This window comes from Cavia porcellus, unplaced genomic scaffold, assembly GCF_034190915.1.
Source record: "Cavia porcellus strain 051 isolate PalLab524CR breed Dunkin Hartley unplaced genomic scaffold, mCavPor4.1 scaffold_20, whole genome shotgun sequence".
NCBI classification, from domain to species: domain Eukaryota; kingdom Metazoa; phylum Chordata; class Mammalia; order Rodentia; family Caviidae; genus Cavia; species Cavia porcellus.
In genome coordinates, this window is record NW_026947503.1 from 63,608,172 (window position 1) to 63,628,649 (window position 20,478).

The 20,478-nt window shown below is 46.8% G+C and overlaps 1 protein-coding gene across 34 annotated transcripts in view; it reads right to left on the minus strand.

Annotated features, from left to right (window-relative positions):
• The window catches only part of Epb41l3 (erythrocyte membrane protein band 4.1 like 3), a 229,227-nt gene that overhangs the window by 147,981 nt on the left and 60,768 nt on the right, over positions 1 to 20,478 (minus strand). Inside the window, exon 1 of one of the 34 annotated variants that reach the window (XM_063231926.1) lies at positions 2,870 to 3,505. The exons of 31 other annotated variants lie outside the window; for them this stretch is intronic. The gene's annotated coding sequence lies outside the window, so the exon portion shown is untranslated. Of the gene's footprint in view, positions 1 to 387; positions 494 to 1,944; positions 2,101 to 2,869; positions 3,506 to 20,478 lie in introns of those variants that run through there. 2 more of the 34 variants (XM_063231928.1, XM_063231927.1) reach the window with 2 other exon arrangements.

A 20,478-nucleotide genomic window follows, 5' to 3' on the forward strand; every position in this document is an offset into this window, starting at 1 on the left:
ATTGCCAACTATGATCACATCATTCAAAAACGGATAAGAATACTGCCCGCCCAGAAAATACACTGCATCTTTAAAGATGCTACATACTTACAAAAAAGACAACCCTGATAATCTAAACCAAAAATTTATCAAGGATGCTATTTTAGTACAAGGAATAGCAGGAAATACATTGACTTAGTGAACAAATAAAAATATGGACTCATTGCTCTGGTCCTTTAGGTAATTTTTAAATGGCCCTCTAAAAATTAGACTGTGCTCCTTTATAAGAGAAATACTCAGTGATGTCTGCTATCCCCGTCCCCCAAACATCTTCATCCATGATCTCGGAAACACCTCCACCCAGGCAAGCTTCCATCCCCTCCTCTCCTCCAGTTCTCCAAACAATACCTTGAAGCGCAGCTCCGTGTGAAAAGGGAGATGCTCACTCAGGCATCAGGCAAAGTTAAACCAGCGAGATGCCTCAGACAGTCTGGTTTAGCCTGCCCCACCCTTGTTCTTCTGAGCCATAGTGATGTCATAATGCCAGGCAGGGCAATGGCTCACAGTCCCAGTCCTCACCTCTGAGCACATAATTCTTGATAGCCAGGGCAAATCAAATGATAGCACAGCGCTCCAGGAGCCAAGAGGGTCTGATGAATTCCCAACAAATTAGCAGCCAGCAAACAAGCCTGGCGGAAGAAAGAGATGCTGCAATTGCACCATTAGGAATCTCTCCAAATGAAGTGGTCCTAAAGCTAAATGTGATCCCTGGCTTCCAACGGCAGGCAAGCCCAGGTTCCACAGGAACACTGCCTTTCAAAGAAGTAAACAGTGATGGGTTACTTGAGAGAGACCAGGCCAAGTAACTGTGACTAGAACACACATACAACTCAAGAAACTTCTCCTTGTTACAGTCCAGTCCCCACAGAAAGCAAGCATACTCTTGGAGTTCTAGCTTACCTACAAGGACATGAATTCTAATTCATCATTTGTAGTAGCTTTTTTAAATGCACAAAATGCACATTCTCCTACATGGGAGAAAATACCTGAACAGCAAGTCCCTGTCACACTCAGCACAAAATAGGGTAAATTCAGAAAAGATCTATAGGATGAGGGCCACATCATCTCTCTTAGGACATGAATGGCGCTACCCTAGGTGGTCTCAATGCATCTGGCAAACAATTTAAAAACGTATATATGAAACTGCAAAATCCCTGGTCCTGTTCTTCAACACAAAGTTGGCCCAAGTCCAAGTGCCGTGCAAGAAGAACTGACAAAATCTGCTTTGAAACTCAATCACATTCAGGCAGAAAGAGTGAAAAATAGAAAAATAAATTTGACTGCGCCACTGAGACCCTGACCTTTGATCTGCTCCTCAATCCTGCATCCAAAAGTGATTTACAATTAACGTGGCTTCTTTGCTAGTTACCAATAACCCATTCACAAAACAGTCTGTGTTGCAAAAATTACTCGCCCGAGTGTATTAGCCAGAAAAACTTTATGCAGTAACTCGTGCATCTAATTATTTTTGCTTTTCTAAACCATCAGAAGATCCTAACGCAAATGAGACAGCATTTCGTATTCAGTCTTCTTCATAAATGCCTTGGAAATTAAAGTCATGCTTCTCCAATTTAGAACGTATTTCCTCTTACAATAAACTTGTTACTACAACTAAAGTTTGGAGCGTTTTGATGCTAAATTAGCATGCATTTTTAAAAAAAATCTTGTTAAGCTAATGCAGAAGCCACCTTCCAGTTCAATGCATTCAAGCAAGTTCGATGAGCTTCTCTGTCGCCACTGAGCTAGGAACAGGGCTCCCACACACAAGCGTTTTATCATTTTCGTGTCCTTGGGCCTTTAAAAAGAAATCGGTGCAAAATTAAACACAATGTTTCCGGCGCTTGGCGGGGCCACTGCTTTATCAGGGAGGCGAGCTCTGCTCTACCCAGAGAAACTCCAGCTCACCTGGCTGCCTCAGGGACCCCAAATTGGGCCAAAAGAAAGGCCAGGCAGGCTCTCTGCAGACTCAGCTCCGCTGGACCAGCGGGAGGAAGCCGAAGCCGGCCTGCACGCAGCTCGGAGCATGGCCGGCCAGCACCGCCGCTCCAGCCCGACCTCGGCCCGATCAGTGCCACATGCTTCCCTCCACCGTTCCAGTGGGTCCGCCGCTGTCTCCTCCCAACTTTCAACCCTGCCTGCAGAGGCAGGGGGACCCTCAAAAACTTCAGATCCGCGAATGTAGGAGGGGAAAGGCAGGGTCGCTCCTGCTGCCGCCGCAGAGGAGCAGAGTTACAGTTCACCGGGTAACCACACCCACCGCATTGCAGAAGCCGCGAACTCGGCCCCTGGCGCGGGGGCGCGGGGGGGGGGGAGTGGGGCGAGAGGAGGGGGCCCCGAGACGCCAGCGCTCAGGCGCGAGCCTGCGCAGGACCCCGCATCCCGGGCCCGCACCCTCCCTGCCCCCACGCCGCAGGCCGCCTCGCGGACCCCTCGCGGGGCGGAGGGAGCCAGGTGCGCGGGAGGCCGGGCGGGTCCCCCAGGTGCTCCGGCCCTGAGACCCCTTGCAGCCCCCGGCCGGCCCAGGCGGGAGGCAAGTTACATAAAAGCGGGATGCCTTGTGCGCGCCCCGGACCCGCGGCGCCGCAGTGCCGCCCCCGCGCTCCATCGCGCCGGCCCCGGGGTGACCTGAAACGGCGCCCCTGAAACATGGCGCCCCGGGCCCGGACCGAACCGGAACCGCCCCTCCCGCTGGGCTCGTAGGCCCCCAGCCGGGCTGAGCCGGGGTTCCCCGGTCCCGGGGGACCCGGAGGGGGGCGCAGCCCCGCAGCCCCGCGCCCCAGCTCGGGCGCCCCGGGAACCCTGCATTCCCGGCGCTCGGCGGAAAAGTTACCTGGGGCGCGGGCAGGCCGGCCAGGCTTGGCTCTAAGCGGTGCGCGCTGCGCGGGAGGAACCGCAGCCGCTCCCGCCCCGCCGGCGACACGACGCGCAGCTCGGGACGCACGGCCCACGCCCAGGCTCCGCGCTGCTCCTCCTGCGCGGGCGGGGCGCGGGTCTGCGCCGGGTCTGCCTTGCTCGGGGCCCCCAGCCTCCGCTGGAGCCCAGAGAGGGGGGCTGGCAGCCTTCAGGTGAGTGATTTATTGGCCCAGGGCTGCCGTATTCTTATTTCTTTTTGAAAGAAAAAATTCAGATTGGATGTGCCTTGCACAGGCTGCGTGTTGAGGAAATTGCAAGTTAATAGAGAAGACTTGAATTAAAGGCTGCGCAAAAGAGGTTTCTCCTCTGTGCGCCGGCAGCTCAGCCCCTCCTCCTCCCAGGGCCCTGGCCCTGAAGCATCCGCGGCTGCAACAGAGAGGACTAAGGCTGAGATTTCCGATTCCCCTGGAGTCGCGAGGCCTAGGATCAGCGCGTGTTGAGGCCCTTTCCAAACCAATGAGGCACCCTGCCCTGCAGGAGCTCGGAGAAGGAAGGAGACTAGGCTCTGGGAAGAAATCTTGCCTTCACTAATGGGAGCCAAGGACGTGGTGCAGAAGCCTCAGGCAGCGATGAGCAAGAAGCAGCGGGCTGGCCTGTCACCAGGAGGTGGGGAAATGCAGCCGGATTTCAAGGAGGGAGAAAACTTCCATGGAAAAGGACGTGGCGTCCGCTGATTTGGCTCTAGTGGCGGAGTTGTCAGATTGCATGGGAGAGAAGCTGAAAATTTACCATTCCCACGTTGCTATGGTGTTTACAGACCTGTTTTCTGAGGTGTGCAGAAATTTGAAGCTCAAAAATATGACTGAGGTTGTAGTTTTTTGTATAATATGGCATTTTAAAGTCAAAATGAATTGGCAAATATGAGGTCACATAGACCCTGTTTCAGATGCCAGATGTTACGAGGATCTAGACAGTCTCAGGTGACCCCCCTCCCACTCCCAGGTTCCAGTGCTGGGTAAGTTCAGGGATCAGCTATCTTAGGTTACCATCAACAACTCTCCCTTTGGGGCAGAAGACTCCATCCCTGCCACTGGGCTCACACAGGGCTGCCAGCAGATCCTCGAAGAAGGGATTCGCTCCCCTTCGGAAGTGGACTTGGGCAGATCTCACTGTTTACAGTAAACCCAGAGCTGGCGTTAGCATCCCAGCCGCAGATGGCTTTCGTACTTTCATTCATTTTACTGCGGTATTTTTGTTATTTTTTTAAATTGAAGCAAACTGTTCTCTCCATGACTCATGAATCTTAATCTTTTCGGCGATGAAAATCAGGAATAGTATCTGAGTAACTAGTTTCGATGGAGGAGAGCGGTGGAATACTAAATGGCCATTACGAAATTCAGGAACACCTCGCTAATTATTGAGAGGAAGGTCCATGAGAGGACGATCCCCGCTGCAGCGTAGCTTCATCGCGAATCTGAGAAGCAGTTATGGTGCAGCCCTTTGGGCTTGACTGAGGTTTTCCACCACACTCTTATTTTTCCTAGCATAGAATTGCCCCACTGTGCATCAGCAGAGCCTCGTGCCCTGGGTAACTCTACCCTCTCCTACTCCACCAGTCATCTCTGTCTCCCCACGAGGCCTTGCTGGCTATACTGCAAGCCCATCACTTACTTTTGGCCAAACAAATGAATGGGCACTGAAGCATGAACTAAGCTGTCACTTGACTTAGACTTTGCTCCTGTAGAGAAAGTCCAAGGGACTATTTTCAAACATCTGTCTGCCTCAGTGATAGCAGTTCCACAAGATGCACAACATCCTCTTACCTGGAGAGTAGATAATAAAAAGTAAGTGATGAAAAAAGTTAACAGTGAAAAACCTACCACTTCACTCATCAGGAAATAAAATGAGCTTTTCCACAAGGAAAGAAGGAAAGTAACGTGGTAGCAGCAAAGGGGTGCTTTGCTCACAGCGGGATTGGCTTTCTTTCTTCAAAGTTGAACTCCATGCCTCCCTTCCACTGTCACAAATACAGCCCCATTCTCACCCCTCCCACTCAGAGAAGCCTTTATGCTTGTGTGTGCCCTGAAACCCTTTGTGGTACGATTTCTGTGAGTTACAGAGAAGTGGTTCTTGGGTTGGGGAATGCCTGTTCCATCTCCAGAGTCAGTGCGGATTTGGTGCAAGCAGTCAGTTCTTCAGATGCCTACTGTGTTCCAGCAGGAGAGGGCTACACGGAGTGTCAGACAAACTCTGACCTCCTCCATGGAAAGGGGGACTCCAGACTAGGTCTTGGGGTACCTGTTCTGGTTCCTTGCTATCCTCGTGCTTATTTTACAACACTTATTCATGTACTTCCTGTAAGTGCTCTACTGTGTATACAGTATAACACCAAAAGGCGAGGAGCCATCCAGAATTCTAGCTGTGGCTTGGCAGAAAGGGTGCAGTTTGAGTCAGGCAGTGTCATGGTTTATGTCAGTGGCCCCCAAGCCTCATGCAATTATGGGTGTAGCCAACCAAATGTAGCATTTGTGATTGGTTCATTGTCTACTGCTCGGATTGGTGGTGTGAGTGCTACACCTGCCTAGGGGTGGAGCCAGCACATGATGTAATGGTGGGAAGGTGTGTGTGTCTCTCTCTCTTACCCATTTCCACCTTGCTGTTTGCATCCAGCCATGAATGGCTGCCTTGCCACACGACCCTGCCGCTTGGAGCCTGTGTATGGACTGAAACCTCCAAGAGCTGTAGGAAATAAACCTTTCCTTCCCTAACTTTGGGCGTCAGGTATTTTGTCTCAGTGAGGAGTAAAGAGTAAGACAGGTGGGATGTGTGTAAATACATCTCAAGCTGAAGAGCCAGGATGCCCAGAACCTCCATCTCGCCACAAGCACTAATAGAGCTGTGATGCAGTGGTACTCACTGATGCTCTGCCAACCATGTGAACAGCCTGCCAGCCAAGGGAAGGATAGACAGAGCTTAAAAGACTTACTGACCACAATATTGTCAGCCTCAAGGACAAGACTCCAAAACACAATGATAGTCTGACGAGTGGGACGCATCTGAAGTTGGTCCCCAACATGGGGATTAAAGGAACACTGAAGCTTAACGCAAGCCAAGAGCGCTTCTCCGCTGGTATACTTGGCTTGCCCATTTGTTCAAACTGAAGCCATTGCCTTAGTGAAATGCTGCCAGCACTTGCAGTAACCAGCTGAGGCATTTTTATGCTCAGAGGAGTGGCAGGCACCTGAACTGCATATCAAATCCTTGAAATCGGAACTTAATGTCTTCAGCCGCAGTGTCACCAGAGACCATTAATAAGAGAAATACAAGGCTGAATTCATAATCCAAAAGCTACAAGCTTCTCCTTCTGACATACAAATTCATTTAAGTGTTTCTGGGTTGTAAGAATGGTGTTGAGAGTTCCAGATGCTGCATCCATGCTGGGTGTGCATGCCTCATTGCAGGGATCTGTATACAGGCAACGCACAGATGCAAGATGATAAAAAAAAAAAATACCAGTACTACAAAGGCAACACAAAATGTCCAAAAACACAAGTGCTAACACACCATTAAGAAAAATCACTCTTATTCACCATAATTCCACACATCCATCTTTTTTATTTGTACTCTGAAAAGCTACAAAGGTGGGGCCAATACCTATTATGGAAGTTTCATTATGTTAAAGTAGATCTTTATTATTTTTTTGGCTTTCTCCATTTTTCGTAAATTTTAGAAATAGGTTGTAATCCTGCTAATTAGAGTAATTTCTGACAATAAGTTTATAAAGGTTATTCTAATGCTTAATTTTATATAAACTTGAAATGCTCAATAATTTTTTTTCTCCTCAACTAAAAATAAGGATCCATTATGAATACTTTATCTTTGGAGCTCTTGTATATAATATAAAGAATGAAATAGTAAAATATAAACAATGGGAATTGGTAATCCATAGCATTAAGTTTAACTCCCAAACAGATGGTTTCACTTGGGTTATATCAAGAGAGTTAATATTTTAATCCCCCTCCCAACAAAAAAGACATAAAATAAATGCCAGCAAACCTCTCTATTTCCTATGAAGTTGTAAATAATCCTAATCAGCCATTCTGCTTCATTGATGCAGCTAACAAGAATAGTCAGCGGGGGAAGGATTCGCTGCACACGCTCAGAAATTTGGTTTAACTCCTCAGTGGGATCTTCAGGTTAACATTGCCCTCTTTAGGTAAATGTGTGATGGTTAACTTTATACAGTAACAGCTATTAAGAAAAATGTCAGCTTTGCTTTCCTGGTTCCTGTTGTCCACACTCTCCTCCCTTTCTGCCTGTCGCAGGGATGGGGACCTCCCAGTGAGAGGTCACCCTGAAAACCTGGCCCCTCTTCATCTGCAGCTCCCAGCATGCTCTGGGAACCAATCAAAGCCTCACCCAGAATGTCTGCGTCCCCGGAAGTACATCTGTTTAATAGGTCAAAACGATCTGAAAACAAACTGTGGCTATTACTTCCGCGCTGTTCTAGACATTTATGAGGGATCTGGATTTCTGTGACTGATTCCTTTCAGGGGAGGTGGATCGAAGTGGAGTAGCAGACCTTCTCCAACTAGTTTGACTGGACAGTTTTCCCAGTTTTGTTTTAGTGTGAAGAATAAACTTAGAAAGTGATAAACATATTCATGCTATTTATATCAGAGTTCTTATTAAAAATGCGGGTTCCTGGGTGGAGCCTCAAGCTAAAGCACATCACAAGCTCTGGATTGGGGTCCAGGCATTTTTAGTAAGCTCTCTGGGTGATTATAAATTACTCTGGATCTTGAGAGCCACTCATTGAGGTGGCTGGCTGGTAACAACAATCCCATGGGTGACAAAGTATATGCAGACAATGTTTCACAGAAGGGAGAACAGAAGAAAGTAGGGGTAGAGACCTTCTGCACCTACTCAGTGCCTAAACTGCAGACAGCCGTGCTACATGAGGCCATTCCCATTCTGCAGGAGACTTGCTGCTGGGATCCTGTCGTGCTGTGCATCAGTCCCAACAGCAGTTCATTAGCAGTAAGTACGGTAATAAATAACAATGAAAGATTGTTCTGTTCCCGGTCCCAGCCATAATTGCATTAGGTGCCCATTTATTGAAGATTGCAATAACAGTACAGCTCTGACCCTATTTTCCAGGCGCACAAAACATCTCTGCAAAGTTGCCAAGGGACGTCTCATTAAAAAGGGAAAACGAGGACTAATTGCTGGCAGTTTGGGTGAAGGCTGAGTGGACTGTCCTCCGCTGGGAGAGACAGACTGGACTCAAATGGACACCGCTTGGTATGACAGACTTAGGCTGACAGGAATTCCTCCCACTAACCAGTGAGCCAAGTGAAGCACACTGGCCAGAGGAGTGATTTTTTTATCTTTAACACAGGATGAGGAACTTTGTTTCATCAAAAACATGGTTAATCTTATTAAATTACTATTTTTTAAATTTTATTGTATGTGTCTTATTTTTCACATCAAATTACAAGATCATTTTGGTTTGATTGTTGATGAGACCTATGGGTAAGAGAAATTTAAGTCGTTTTACAGCTATTTTGGATGACATACTGGGTGGGAGCATCAGAAATCGTTTCCTTTGTTAAAGGGATTTTGAGGAATGAGATGCTAGCGCAGGAAGGGAAGAGTGCTATTGTCTTGGGGCCTGCAGCTAAGGTGTCTGGGTCACCCCGGGCATCTGTCAGCAGTGCTCCAGAAGAGCAACTCTCCTGTCAGCAGGGCACTAGGTCAAGCTCTTCCAGAAGGTACTGTCCAGCTTTGAGATGAAACAGTTTTCTAAGAGTTTGTCACTTGGACAACATGACTTCCCCCAATTCTACCCTCAGACACCAACTTCACGAAGATATAAATGCATTTACGTGGCTTCTCTGTACCGCTGAGCCTCTCTGTTACAGACGGAGATAAATCCTGCATTGCTTCAGTGGTTTTTCTCCATGACAGTTCCACCCCTCTTCCCTGGGAAGATATCTTCCTTGATCCATCATCTCCAGTCGACTCATGCTAAGCTCTCTCATCAGACTTTTCTGTACGTACCTCTGAGCCAGGCTTTATTGAGTTACCTGCACTAATGGCCATGGTACTGTTTTCTGAGGCAAGCTATAAATATTCTGAGTGGGAATCCACTGAACTTTCCTTTGCATTTTCCCCAGAAAACACCATGTCAAATTCCAAATTTTGCCAACACTTAACAAACTCAACAGGTGCACACACACTGAACTCCACTCTCTCGAAGGCTGCTGTGAGCCAAGGGAGCACTGGACAGTGCTTTAGAATCACAGTTTTCACCTGTCCACTTTCCTCGGTGTCAGTACCCATGGAATTATTCTTTCCACTTCCATTCTATTAAAATAGACTGGCGAGTCTCTGTGTCCCTTGCAAGAATCCCTTGGGAGCACTTTGGACACACAGCACCTTGAATTAGTTATTATGATGGGGGAATAAGTACAGGTGAGTTTATGATACAGTTCCTTCTGTACTGTGCGCTTGTGAAATAGCTCATAATTAAAAGTTTCAATTTCAAGTACAGTTACTGGAGATGTTCATTGAACAGATCAAAACCTCTGGGTCGTGAGACCCATGAGATGTTTCTCAATGATCGCAGGTGGAGGTGCAGGTGAAAAACAGGAGAAAAGAAATAAAGTGCAGTGTTAAGAATTTATCAAAACACCATTACAGCTAAGAGATATCTAATCAGCCTTGCTTACTAAAGCATCATTTACAGTAGTTGAGATACAGAATCAACCAAAACGTCCCGTGGCAAAAATGAGCAGATAAGACAATGTGGTGTGTCTATGGAATATTACTCAGCCGTAGGGAAGACTGAATTCCTCTCATTTGTGACCAAGTGGATAGAATGGGTAGGGATTCTTGTTAAGTGAAATATGCCAGGTGAAGAAGGAGAGAGAAATACTACACATTCTCATATGTGGAAGCTAAGAGAAAAGTGAGCTCATAGAAGAAAAGACTAAAATGGAGATGACTAGTGGTTATGAAAGGACAGAGGTTGGAAAATAGGTCCCAAGATACAGCAAGCTGGGAGGAATTGGTTCTGGTATTGAAGCACGGTTAAGTGGTAGCTGGCCAGAAGTTTGTGTGTGGTTCAAGATAATTAGAAGAATCCAAAAATCCCTCAGTGGATAGAAACACTAAATATTTGAGAAGATAAACGTGCTAATTATCTTGATGTAATCACTGCACATGGTATACACCTATGGTGTAATTGTACTGTTGCCATAGATATATACAGATACTGTGTATGTATTTATAAAAAATCTCAAAGAAAAAGAACTCCACAAAAGAGAGGTGTCATAAAAAAATAGTAGAAAGCACTTATTTATGTTTTAAGAGATTTACTAAGGCAATTGACAGAAGCCACTGGATGAAGCACATGTGTGTGTGTGTACACAGAAGCGAGCTGTTTTTGAGTATACACTGGTTACACACGATGATGCTGGGTGTTCACACTCAAGAAAACCGTCACTGTTGCTGGCTGCCCAGTCCACAGTCACGTGTCGGTAAAACATGGACATATTTCTCACCACGCATAAAGAAACTCTAACACATGATACATCATGACTAGAATTTCAACAACTCATCACAGAACTGAAAGAAAAAATACCATTCATGATTTTATTCCAAGTTCCTGTGTGATGCAGAAAAGATCCTCATGATTATCTTAGAAGATGAATGACAGAAGGTTCCAGCATGGGGTGAAACACACAAAAATACTTGACGAATGGGGATTCTCTAGGAAATTGTGTCTAAATAAATACAACCTGGACATTTGGGATCACGGCTAGTGACTCATCAGAGTACTTGATCACATTCCTGCCTGCTCCTGGCCCGGGACACTTGGGGTCATCTCCAGACTGAAGATACGGTGAGCCTAAGGTTACAGAAGTCAGGCTGTGCTGCTGTTAGCCTGAAGGACTGAAGCTTCTTAAACTGTGAGCCAAAATAAACTTTCCTCCATTAGGTATTTTGTCACAGTGACAGAAAGCTGACCCAAAAGAAAGAATGTCCGAAAAGGTACACAGGGTATGTTTGTTGAATGGAAGAATGAAGAGAGCAGCAAGGATCATAAAACATGGTCCACTGTAATTTCAAGAAAGTGATTGGAGGGAGAGAAAGGAGACTAAAGATCCCATTGGCCAGGACTAGGTTGACATGCAACAAGGCAATCTAGTAGAAAGTAAATGTAAGAGGGAACAATGGATACATGATAAAAATGTGTGTGAAGTCCCACATGACACATCATAATCCCCCCTCATGTTTGGGAAACACAGAGACAGACATCCAGTGCAGGCCTGAAACAGTGAATCCCTGCAGAAGCCAGGATTTCCCTCTACATACAAGTCTGTGATCATGTTTAATTTAGGGATCAGGCGCAGTAAGAGTTTAGTAGTAATAGTACTAAACTAGAATGATTACACTATACTATGTGCACGTGGTCTGTCTCTAAACACAGCTCATGACGCTAGACTCCCCTTTCTTGTCGACAGAGGATAACTGAAGCCATGGACCATGGACATTGCTTCCATTCAGTGACGGGTTTGATGTGGGCAGAACTCCCAGTCACCCTACATAGCTCCTGTTCTCACTGCTCAGCCACCCGGAGGACACCAGCGGTGCCTGCCTGGAGCGCCAGCTCTCAGGAGGATGTTCCTCAACTCCAGGGATGTCACAGGACTTAGCTCCCCAGGACAGGAGACAATGTGCCAGGGTCCAAGCAGGCTCCTCTTCGCTTCATGTGCACAAACAAGGGAAATGACCAGGGCAATGGAAAATGTCAGGCCATCTGAAGCCGAAGTGATGACAGTTCTCATATCAATTGTTACCATGGAGATATCTATAGAGATCTAGCGATGATCAAGCGGTGAATACTTCTGAGAGAGGCCAGCAGAAGAAAAGTCACAATTCACTCTCCCTCTTCACAGATCACTCATGTCCTACTCTCTCCTGTGAAGTGGCTCACTTCTTTTGATTGCCCTTGGCTTCCCAGGCAAGATGAATTTTAGATGCTCTCACTTCCGGCTCCAAGCCTGTGCCGTTGCCATGTGGTTGGCATCAAGGTTTTATTCGTTGATTCCATGTTCTTTCAGACGTCACCAGCCCATCACTTCTCTGGATCCCCAGTCTCTCCCTCCACGGGGGACTTTAGCTTCTATGTCCTCCCTTCCTGGCTCTGGGGTTGCAGGTCATCTGTGTGCAGTAACCATGCCTGCTTTTGCAACCACTGTACCTCAAATGCCAGGAGAATGCAGGTCGGGACATCTACATCATAACTCTCACCTGCAGCTAGATCCCCAGTCTGTGAGGACAGCGGCCGTCACTGGGAGGTTTGCATTCTGGAGCCTGAGTAGCTCAGCACATCAACCTTAGAAGAAACTAGTGAAAGTCCCAGTACAAGGTACTGGAGAGCCTAGCCAACAGCCCAGCAGTCCGCAGCCATTCCCATGGGAAGCCGGGTGTCCGGACACCCTTCCTCTCCCTCGCCACCTCAACACACCTGCCACCAAGTCCCCTTTGTGTGGTACTTTGCAGAGCTGCCTGGATCTGCCTGACACCCCAAGGCACACAAGTGAGCCATCCTCATCCCAATGGTCATGGGGGAGACTCAAAGGTTGGGTTCCCACTTTGGCCAGCGGTCACTTCTCCATCTCACTTCTCCAATGCAGATGAGATCACACATCCTCATAAATGGAGCAGCTACTTCCAGTTCCCCTGCTTCTCCAGGGCCATCACTGTACCTGCGCATTTGTGACTGCTTAAGGTACCATGGTCCCCTCGCTAACAGCATGTCCCCATTGGGAACCTGGCCACTTCCATCCATTGCTGTGTCCCAAGTCTGGCAGGAGGGAGATGCTCAGTGACCATCTGGGATAAGCCAATGCTGATGGAAGCTGTTACTGGAGACCATACAGTTGACAGTGGTCAGGCTCAGGACACAGTGGGGAGCGAAGGAACCCCAACTTGTGCTATATACACAAGGAAAAAGCAAGGAAACAAACACAGAAAACTTCTACAGTGCTTTTCAGACCTTGGGCACTCAAGTGACGCACGCGTGGAGCACTCAGATTCCCAATTCTTTATGCAAATAACTTACAAAGGTAGACTGAGCCCCTCTAGGAAGAAAGGAGGAGCCAGAACTGCCGAGGGCACCAAAATGTCACAGGAAGCCAAACCTTACACCCTCTCTAGCAACACAGCAGGAGCAGGATGTTAGGGTTGACATGCAGCCCTCAGAGAGGGGAAGGGTTCAGGTTCTCTGCAGTGTTTCTTTCCTGCCTGTCCCTGCAGCCACTGCCTGAAGAAGCAGTGTCAGAGCACTTGTTGGGGAAATTCGGAAGCACAGGCCTCATTATGTAGAATCACTTCCAAAACTGCAAATACTCGTTGCTGAAGATGGATTGTTGTTGTTTTTTGAGGGAGCCAAACTGACTCAGTGCCAGGATAATAATGAATAAGGGGATTAAGTGAGGTCAAAACCATTTGGCATCAAAAGAAAACCAAGAGGAGGAAAAAGAAGAGAAGGAGGTGGAGGAGAAAAAGGAGGAAAAGGAAAAAGAGAAAGAAAAGGAGAAAAACCCTGAGTTTTAACTAGTAATGAGGAAAAAAAGAAACCTAATTCTCAGAATAGTTTAGAGTGCTAGTGTGAGCCTCTCAACTAACTCCAAAAAAAGTTTAAGCAACAGAACCTTCTCTACGCCTGTCTATAGCTATTATTTCTTGAGCACTGACAATGTGCTAGGCATGCACAAGCATGGCACATACTTTCTATCATGTACAAGTCAGAAATACCTAGCCCTTTCATACCCATGTTCTATTGGGTCACAACCAGGTAAGTGGTGGATCTGTGCCCACCTGCATTGAAGTATTTAAAGCCTGACCACCACATCTGTGGGGTTTGCACACCCAGCTTCAGTTAATTAAAGAGAGAAAATGTTAGGGATAATATGGTGCCCAATGGGCTGAACATGGACAGGCCTTTTCCTTGGCTCAGTCCCTGCAGAGTAGCGTGGAACAGCCATCTATGCAGCACTTAAAATGCATAGACGTCAGAAGTAACCTGGAGGTGGTCTGCAGTCTGCTGGACACTGTGGGCAGGTTATGTGCAAATCCTGTGCCGCTTCTTGGAAGGGACTTGAGCTCCTGGCTTTGGGATCTGCAAAGGGACCCGTACTGATGCCCTACGGGTCCTGAAAAACAACCGTGCATATGTTACCTTTCTCTTTGAGAACACGGCCTTCAGTGCAGAACCTCTGAAGTACTCATCAGTCTATCACTTAATGGTAAAGCGTCATTTAATAAATGCAGAAAGAGGAGGCAGCCACAGATAGGCAGGGCGGATTGGGTCCAGACCAAATCGCTAAGCATAGAACACTGCAAATGGACAGAAATCCCCAAAGCCTTGAGAGGAACACTGAAAACACCCTTCCAAATGGGAAGCAGAAATGAATCCAATGGACACCTGGAAAAGGAGGTGGACAGGAACCTTACTAGGCCACTTCATGGAAGGGACCGCACACCTTTGGTGGAGACCTTCAGCCTGCAGTACGTGCAGTGACTGGATGCGTAGTGATTAACTGTACAGCAACTGCACAGTCTGGGTGTTAAAAGTACATTGAGTGCTGGGTTTAAACCTGGAAGTTGCTGGCTACAAAGTAACATAACCTTCAAGGCTTCAGTCTTTTCGCAGGCAATCACAGCTTTCCCTTCCTGGGGTGCTTGAGAATCGGACAGGATATTCCAGTTGTGTGTGACACACAGTACACCGTGCATATTGGCTGATATTATTAACATTTATGTAAAATGCATGACTTTATTTTTCCCTAAGAATTACTATCGGGAAGAGGTCATAATGGAACAGTATTTGTATTCTGCAAATGAAATCGGTCTCTGTCAGTGAGGCTGTAATTCAATTAGGCTACATCGTGTAGGAGTTTTTGAACACTAGGAGTCCTTTCCTTGCCAATATGACACAGGGTCTGAAACTAATTAATGATAGTTGCTAAAGTGAAAAGTTTTCAGGACTGTACCTATACAAGCCCTGAATAAAGAATCATTTGGCACGTGTTCCTTACAAAGATGACTCACCCTTTTTCCCCACAGAGGACTCTGTGGTCTGCAGGACACTTGGCCACAGTTTTACTTTTACAATGCTGAAGCAGCCCCAGGGATTCCACAGTGTCAGGCCAAGAAAACAGATGTACGGTTTTCCACAATGCAATACTCCCAAATCACGAAATCTGGTCTTATTAAAAGTCTTGTTTACAAATGAATGCAGAGGAAATTTTCCTTGGTTTCTTAATTTGGGCCACTTAGTTTATGCACAGAGAAAGAGAAAGTAAATGAGAGAAAAGGGGAAAGGGAGGGAGGAAGGGCAGGAGGAAGAGAGACAGAGAGAGATTAATAACCCCCTTAACCACAGAAACTCTTGTTTCTTCTCTACCCTCAAAAAGGGGGGGAGGGGAGGAGGACTTGTGCTGTGAACATCCAGTTATCCCAGCAGCCACCAGGTAAGATTCTGAACACAAAGCTTCATAGCTGCTGTGCAAAACAAGACAAGACAAAACAAAACAAAAGGGCAATTTAGTGTAACTGAGTCCCAGAGTTCATCTCTACTTGAAGCATCCCCCATAACTTCAGCAGGCTTTGTCCAACGGCCTGGGGTACCAACCACTGAAACAGTCCTGCTGAGGGGAGCATCTTCTCAGTTCCTGACAACTGATCTACAGATGAACTTCCGGATATAACTGTTTATGAATTCATGAACGTTTGGTGTAACTTAAAGACTTTTTGCAGGTCATAGCAATCACACATTTACTTAGTCTCCCCCACAGGAAAAAATTACTAAGGCTAAACAAAATCACCAAAGACTTAATCACCATCTCAGATTCTACACACAGGATCCAAATAAAATACCTTCACCTACCATCGCATTATTGACAATTTTTCTAGTAATAAGGGAGAAAATTTGCTATATAGGGCACTTATAGTATGGCCTTCCTACATTTAACATTGGGACTCTCTGCACTCCGCTGCAAGAACATAGCAGTAACTCACCTGTATGTGACTTTGCTTTTTGTCTTTGGCTCAAACACTGTGACACCACTCAGGTGCACCGATGTTTCTCCATCAGCCTGGCCCAACATGACTTCTCCCCACAGCATTCCCCTGAATTCTGCTACAATTCATTTGCTAGATTAGGTTTTCCTGTAAGTCTGACTTAGAAAAATGCTGAGAATAATTTAAGGTGTTTGTATAAAAGGATGACATAAAAATGGAAACAGCACAAGAGCTGATTACAGCCACTTCTAAAATTAGATGGGTTCCCTTGATGAGTGGCATAGCAACCGGCTGATGAGTGACAGACGGCGAAAGGCGTGGAGGCTGGTGATGCAGATTCCCTAGCTGGGAGGGAAGAACTCTCATCCTCATCTCAAGTTAGATTTTAAGACAGAACCTCCCCGGGAGGCCCATAACAGCTAAACAGTGGTGGCGGCACCATCAACTTGATCAGAGCAACTCTGTAATTTTAGTTCTTTCAAACTTAATTCACTCCGTGGGAAAAGACAACAGGTTACTGCGCTTTGTGAAAGCCCCAAGTGAGATCCAAGTTCAACTCACTCAGGAATTAAGCCGGTAGGTGCTGAAGCTCTAGCAAGCCCGGCAGGACACCCCAGCGGCCCAGGAACCTGCCCTTCTGAACACCCCTCTTTGTTCAGCTACATGGATCAGGAAGGGGAACATTTGCACATTTAGTGAAGAAATTAAACAGCAAGCGGTGATGCTGTGTGGCTGGAAGTTTGCCTCGCACACTTTCCATGCTAATTTCCCAGACTTTACGCTTAGGGTGGGGCGCAGAAAACAAAGATCCTTCTGCCTTCTGGGGCTTCCATATGGCCCTGTGAGAGACACTCTTCATGAACAACGTGGTGAATTTCTAAAAAGCTGCGACAGACTGCAGGGGACTCCTGATGAGAGACCTTCACGTTCCAGGATGAGACAGAGCTGTGGTTAATTTTAAAAGTGTGCTTAATTTGTTGGGCATTCCGAGACGCCAGAAAGCAAGAAGGTGCTTTTCTGAGGAGGGAAGGACACACAGAAATGGTGTGTGAGCCAACCCGAGCAGCTCCTAATGGCCGAGGCTGTGCAAGTGAACACAAATGTAAAGTAAGCATGCAGTGTAATGTGACCCAGGAAATAAAACAAATACTACTGGATTCACAAATGACACATTAAATCAACATAGGCCAATGGCAGTGCTTCTTTCATGAAGAAGAATTCTGGTTCCTAATTGTAGGAGGAATGAAGAACCTAGAGAAATTACCACGAGAAAACCACAGTAACACGCATCACAGGGCAAATCCACAGATGAGTCTTTAAAATTAGGGGGCACGAGTGTAAGCTGCATTGCTTCACAGTATCTCCACTGCAGTATTTCTCAATTGTGAAGGGAAACAGGCTAACAGTGCAGGAGAGAAAGCCAGCAGCCACCACCTTAACTGAGCAGTCACTCTCAATGCCTTCAACAACAGGACTGTGCCCAGCACGGGTCCTGGATATCATGGACCTGGACAGAGCGGGGACATCACTGTGGTACATTCTTTGCTGAAAGGTGAAACCTCACTCCAACCACAGGAAAACAAGAGCCAAATCCAAATTGAGGGCCACACTCTGCAAAACACCTTCACAAGTTACTCTGCTAAGTGTCAAGGTCCGGAAAGATAAGGAAAAACTGTCTGCTGCTAGTTGGGGAATGGAAAGGTCCCATAACTCAGCTGCCATGCAAGCTGCACCCTGCAGTGAGCGAGGGAGGACCTCTGGGAGAGTGGTGTGAGGTGTGAAGGAAGTCTGTGCTTGGTTAACAGTACTGTCCCCATGTCCGTGCCTCAGTTGTACTCCTTGTACTGTAGTTATGCAAGATGCTATCATGGGGGAAGATGGCGTGGGATACGCGGGAACTCTCTGCTACCTTTTCTACTCCTCTTTATGCCTTATATTAACCCAAAATGAAAATAGTTTAAAGTGAAAAAGAAAATATTTTTAAAAATAGGCTTACTGCTCCATAACCAGACTGAGTGGTAGTTTGGAGGATAAATACAAGTTAAACAGTGTTAAGCTTGTGTTATACCAACCGTGGGTAAAAAACAACTTAGCCACTTGGCCTGGTTCCTCTCCTGCCAGGCAATTAGCAGCTGTGTGACCTCAGACAAGTCCCTATTCCCTGACCTCTCTGTCTCGGTCTCTACATCTGTCCTGGAGAGCTAGAAATGTCGGCTAAGACACTAAGCTACAGACACAGCGCATTGCTGGAAGGGACTGGCAGGTTAACCGACACAGACCATGGTGACCGTGGGGAAAGGAAACCAAGGAGAGTGGTGAGAAGGAACAGTCCCCAGCACGGATCCTGTCCTAGGCCACCTCCGCAGATCTTATCAGCACCCCCTCTGACAACTTCCCCTTCTCCTGCCCGCCCAGCCTTGTTCAGACATCTCTGAGCACTTGCAGTGTGACTTCGTGCTATGTAGGACAGTAAGGAGCCCAGATACAGGAAACCATGGGCATCTGGGTCTGTTTTCTGTTACTATAGCAAAATAACTGAGGCTGTGTAATTTACAAAGGAAAGAGGCATTTTTGGTTCATGGTCCTAGGAAGAACCTTGTGCTTTTTTATTCAACTCACGGCAAAAAGAAAAAGGGTGCATGGGCTCAGGAGAGACCAAACAGGAGGGACACCTGGTGATGCTTTACAACAACCTGCTCTTGTGGTAACTAATGTAGTCCTCCAAGGATAAGAACTTCCTCCCAAAAGAGAGGCAGTAATGTCTCCTACCAGCTCAGTCACCTCTTAAGAACTGACTACTTTTCAGTATTGTTGCATTCAGAATGAAATTTTAACAGCAGCTTTACTGGGGAAAAACCACACAGCGACCACACCAGTGGGCCTCTCTTTGAGGAGAGCATACACGTGTTCCTGCGCAGTGGGAGAACCCAGTTCTGTGAATGCACTTTCTTCAACACAAGGGTGCCCTCTGGACAGAAGCCCCATCCTAGCACGGCACCCAATCCACCTGCATGGCGTCTCCCTGGAGAAGAGGAACGCAGACTTCAAGGAAGGATGGGAGGGTAGAGGGAAGGGATTCCAGGTAGAAGGAATGACTGGGCTAAAAAGATACAGGGTGCTTGAAACTGTGGGGAAGCTTGTGAGAAGACACGGTGAGGTGAGGAAACCGGACAGAAGCAGACAAAGCCGGGTGGCTGGCAAGGCTCCACGGAGAGGTACGTGCTCGCATTGGATGGGAGGTGATGGGCCACAATCTAGGGAACAGATCAGTTTGATCTGTGTTTTAGAGAGGCACTCAGAGGAGGGACTTGATGGCAGGAGATTGGGGTAGCTTTGCTATCATTTAAGCAAAAAAATAATAACATCAAAGCAGGTATTACTATTTCTGCGTTATTATGAGGGTACTAATCGTAGGGAGGGAAAAAAGCAAGACAAATTGAGAAATATACTAGAGGAAAAGCTGTCAGGATTTGATGTCGCATTTCTCCTTCCACTTCATTTTTAAGATGAGTGTTTAAAAATTTTTAATTGACATCCAATTGACATATTTATGGGGTCCAGTATGAAAATTTAATACACCGTGCAGTGTGTAATGGTCAGAACAGGGTAATGAGCCTTTCCAACTCCTTGAACATCCATCATTTCTTTGTATTGGGGGTGTTCAGGCTCTAGTTTGTAAAGCGTAAGATAGAGCATTATAAATGCAGTCACTCTGCTGTGCTACAGAATATTCTCACCTGCTCCCCCACTGGCTTTTGGTACCCTTCCCAACCCCTCTCCGCCTCCCGCCTGGCTGCCTCTTTCTTTGCTCAGGTGTTGCCTGCAGGCGCTGTCTGTCCAGGGAGGAGGAGGTGTGCCGAGTCGCAGTTCCCAGCCCCAGTACCCTCATGGCAGTGGCACCATTTGTCAACAAAGGAGATGGGGGTGAGAAATGTGATTTGCAGGAGACTGCAAAGTGTGTCCTGTAAAGAGTGCATTTCTCTGGATACAGGCTGAGCCAGAGTCCTGCAGGAAGCATTTACTTCAGACTTCCAGCAGTTAGGAAGACATGTGCATGCAGCTCGGGAGAGATGGTGATTAGGGAGAAGTTTGGAGCATGGTCATGGAAAATCCATCTAGAGGTGGCAAGGAGAAAAATAATATGCACCCAAGATAAGAGTCCTGGGGAACAGCAAAAGTTCTGGACTGAGTGAATGAGAGTTAAAGAAATGGAAACATTTATGTATCAGTAAACTTAGTTTATGGTGATATCGATGATGATGATGATGATGATGATGATGATGATGATGGTGATGGTGGTGATGGTGGTGATGACGATAATGGTGGTGGTGATGGTGATGGTGATGATAGTGGTGATGGTGGTGATGATGGTGGTGGAGATGGTGATGATAGTGGTGATGGTGATAATGGTGATGATGGTGGTTATGGTGATGATGATGATGATGGTTGTGGTGGTGCTGATATGAGATTACTCAGTCTTACTGAAGT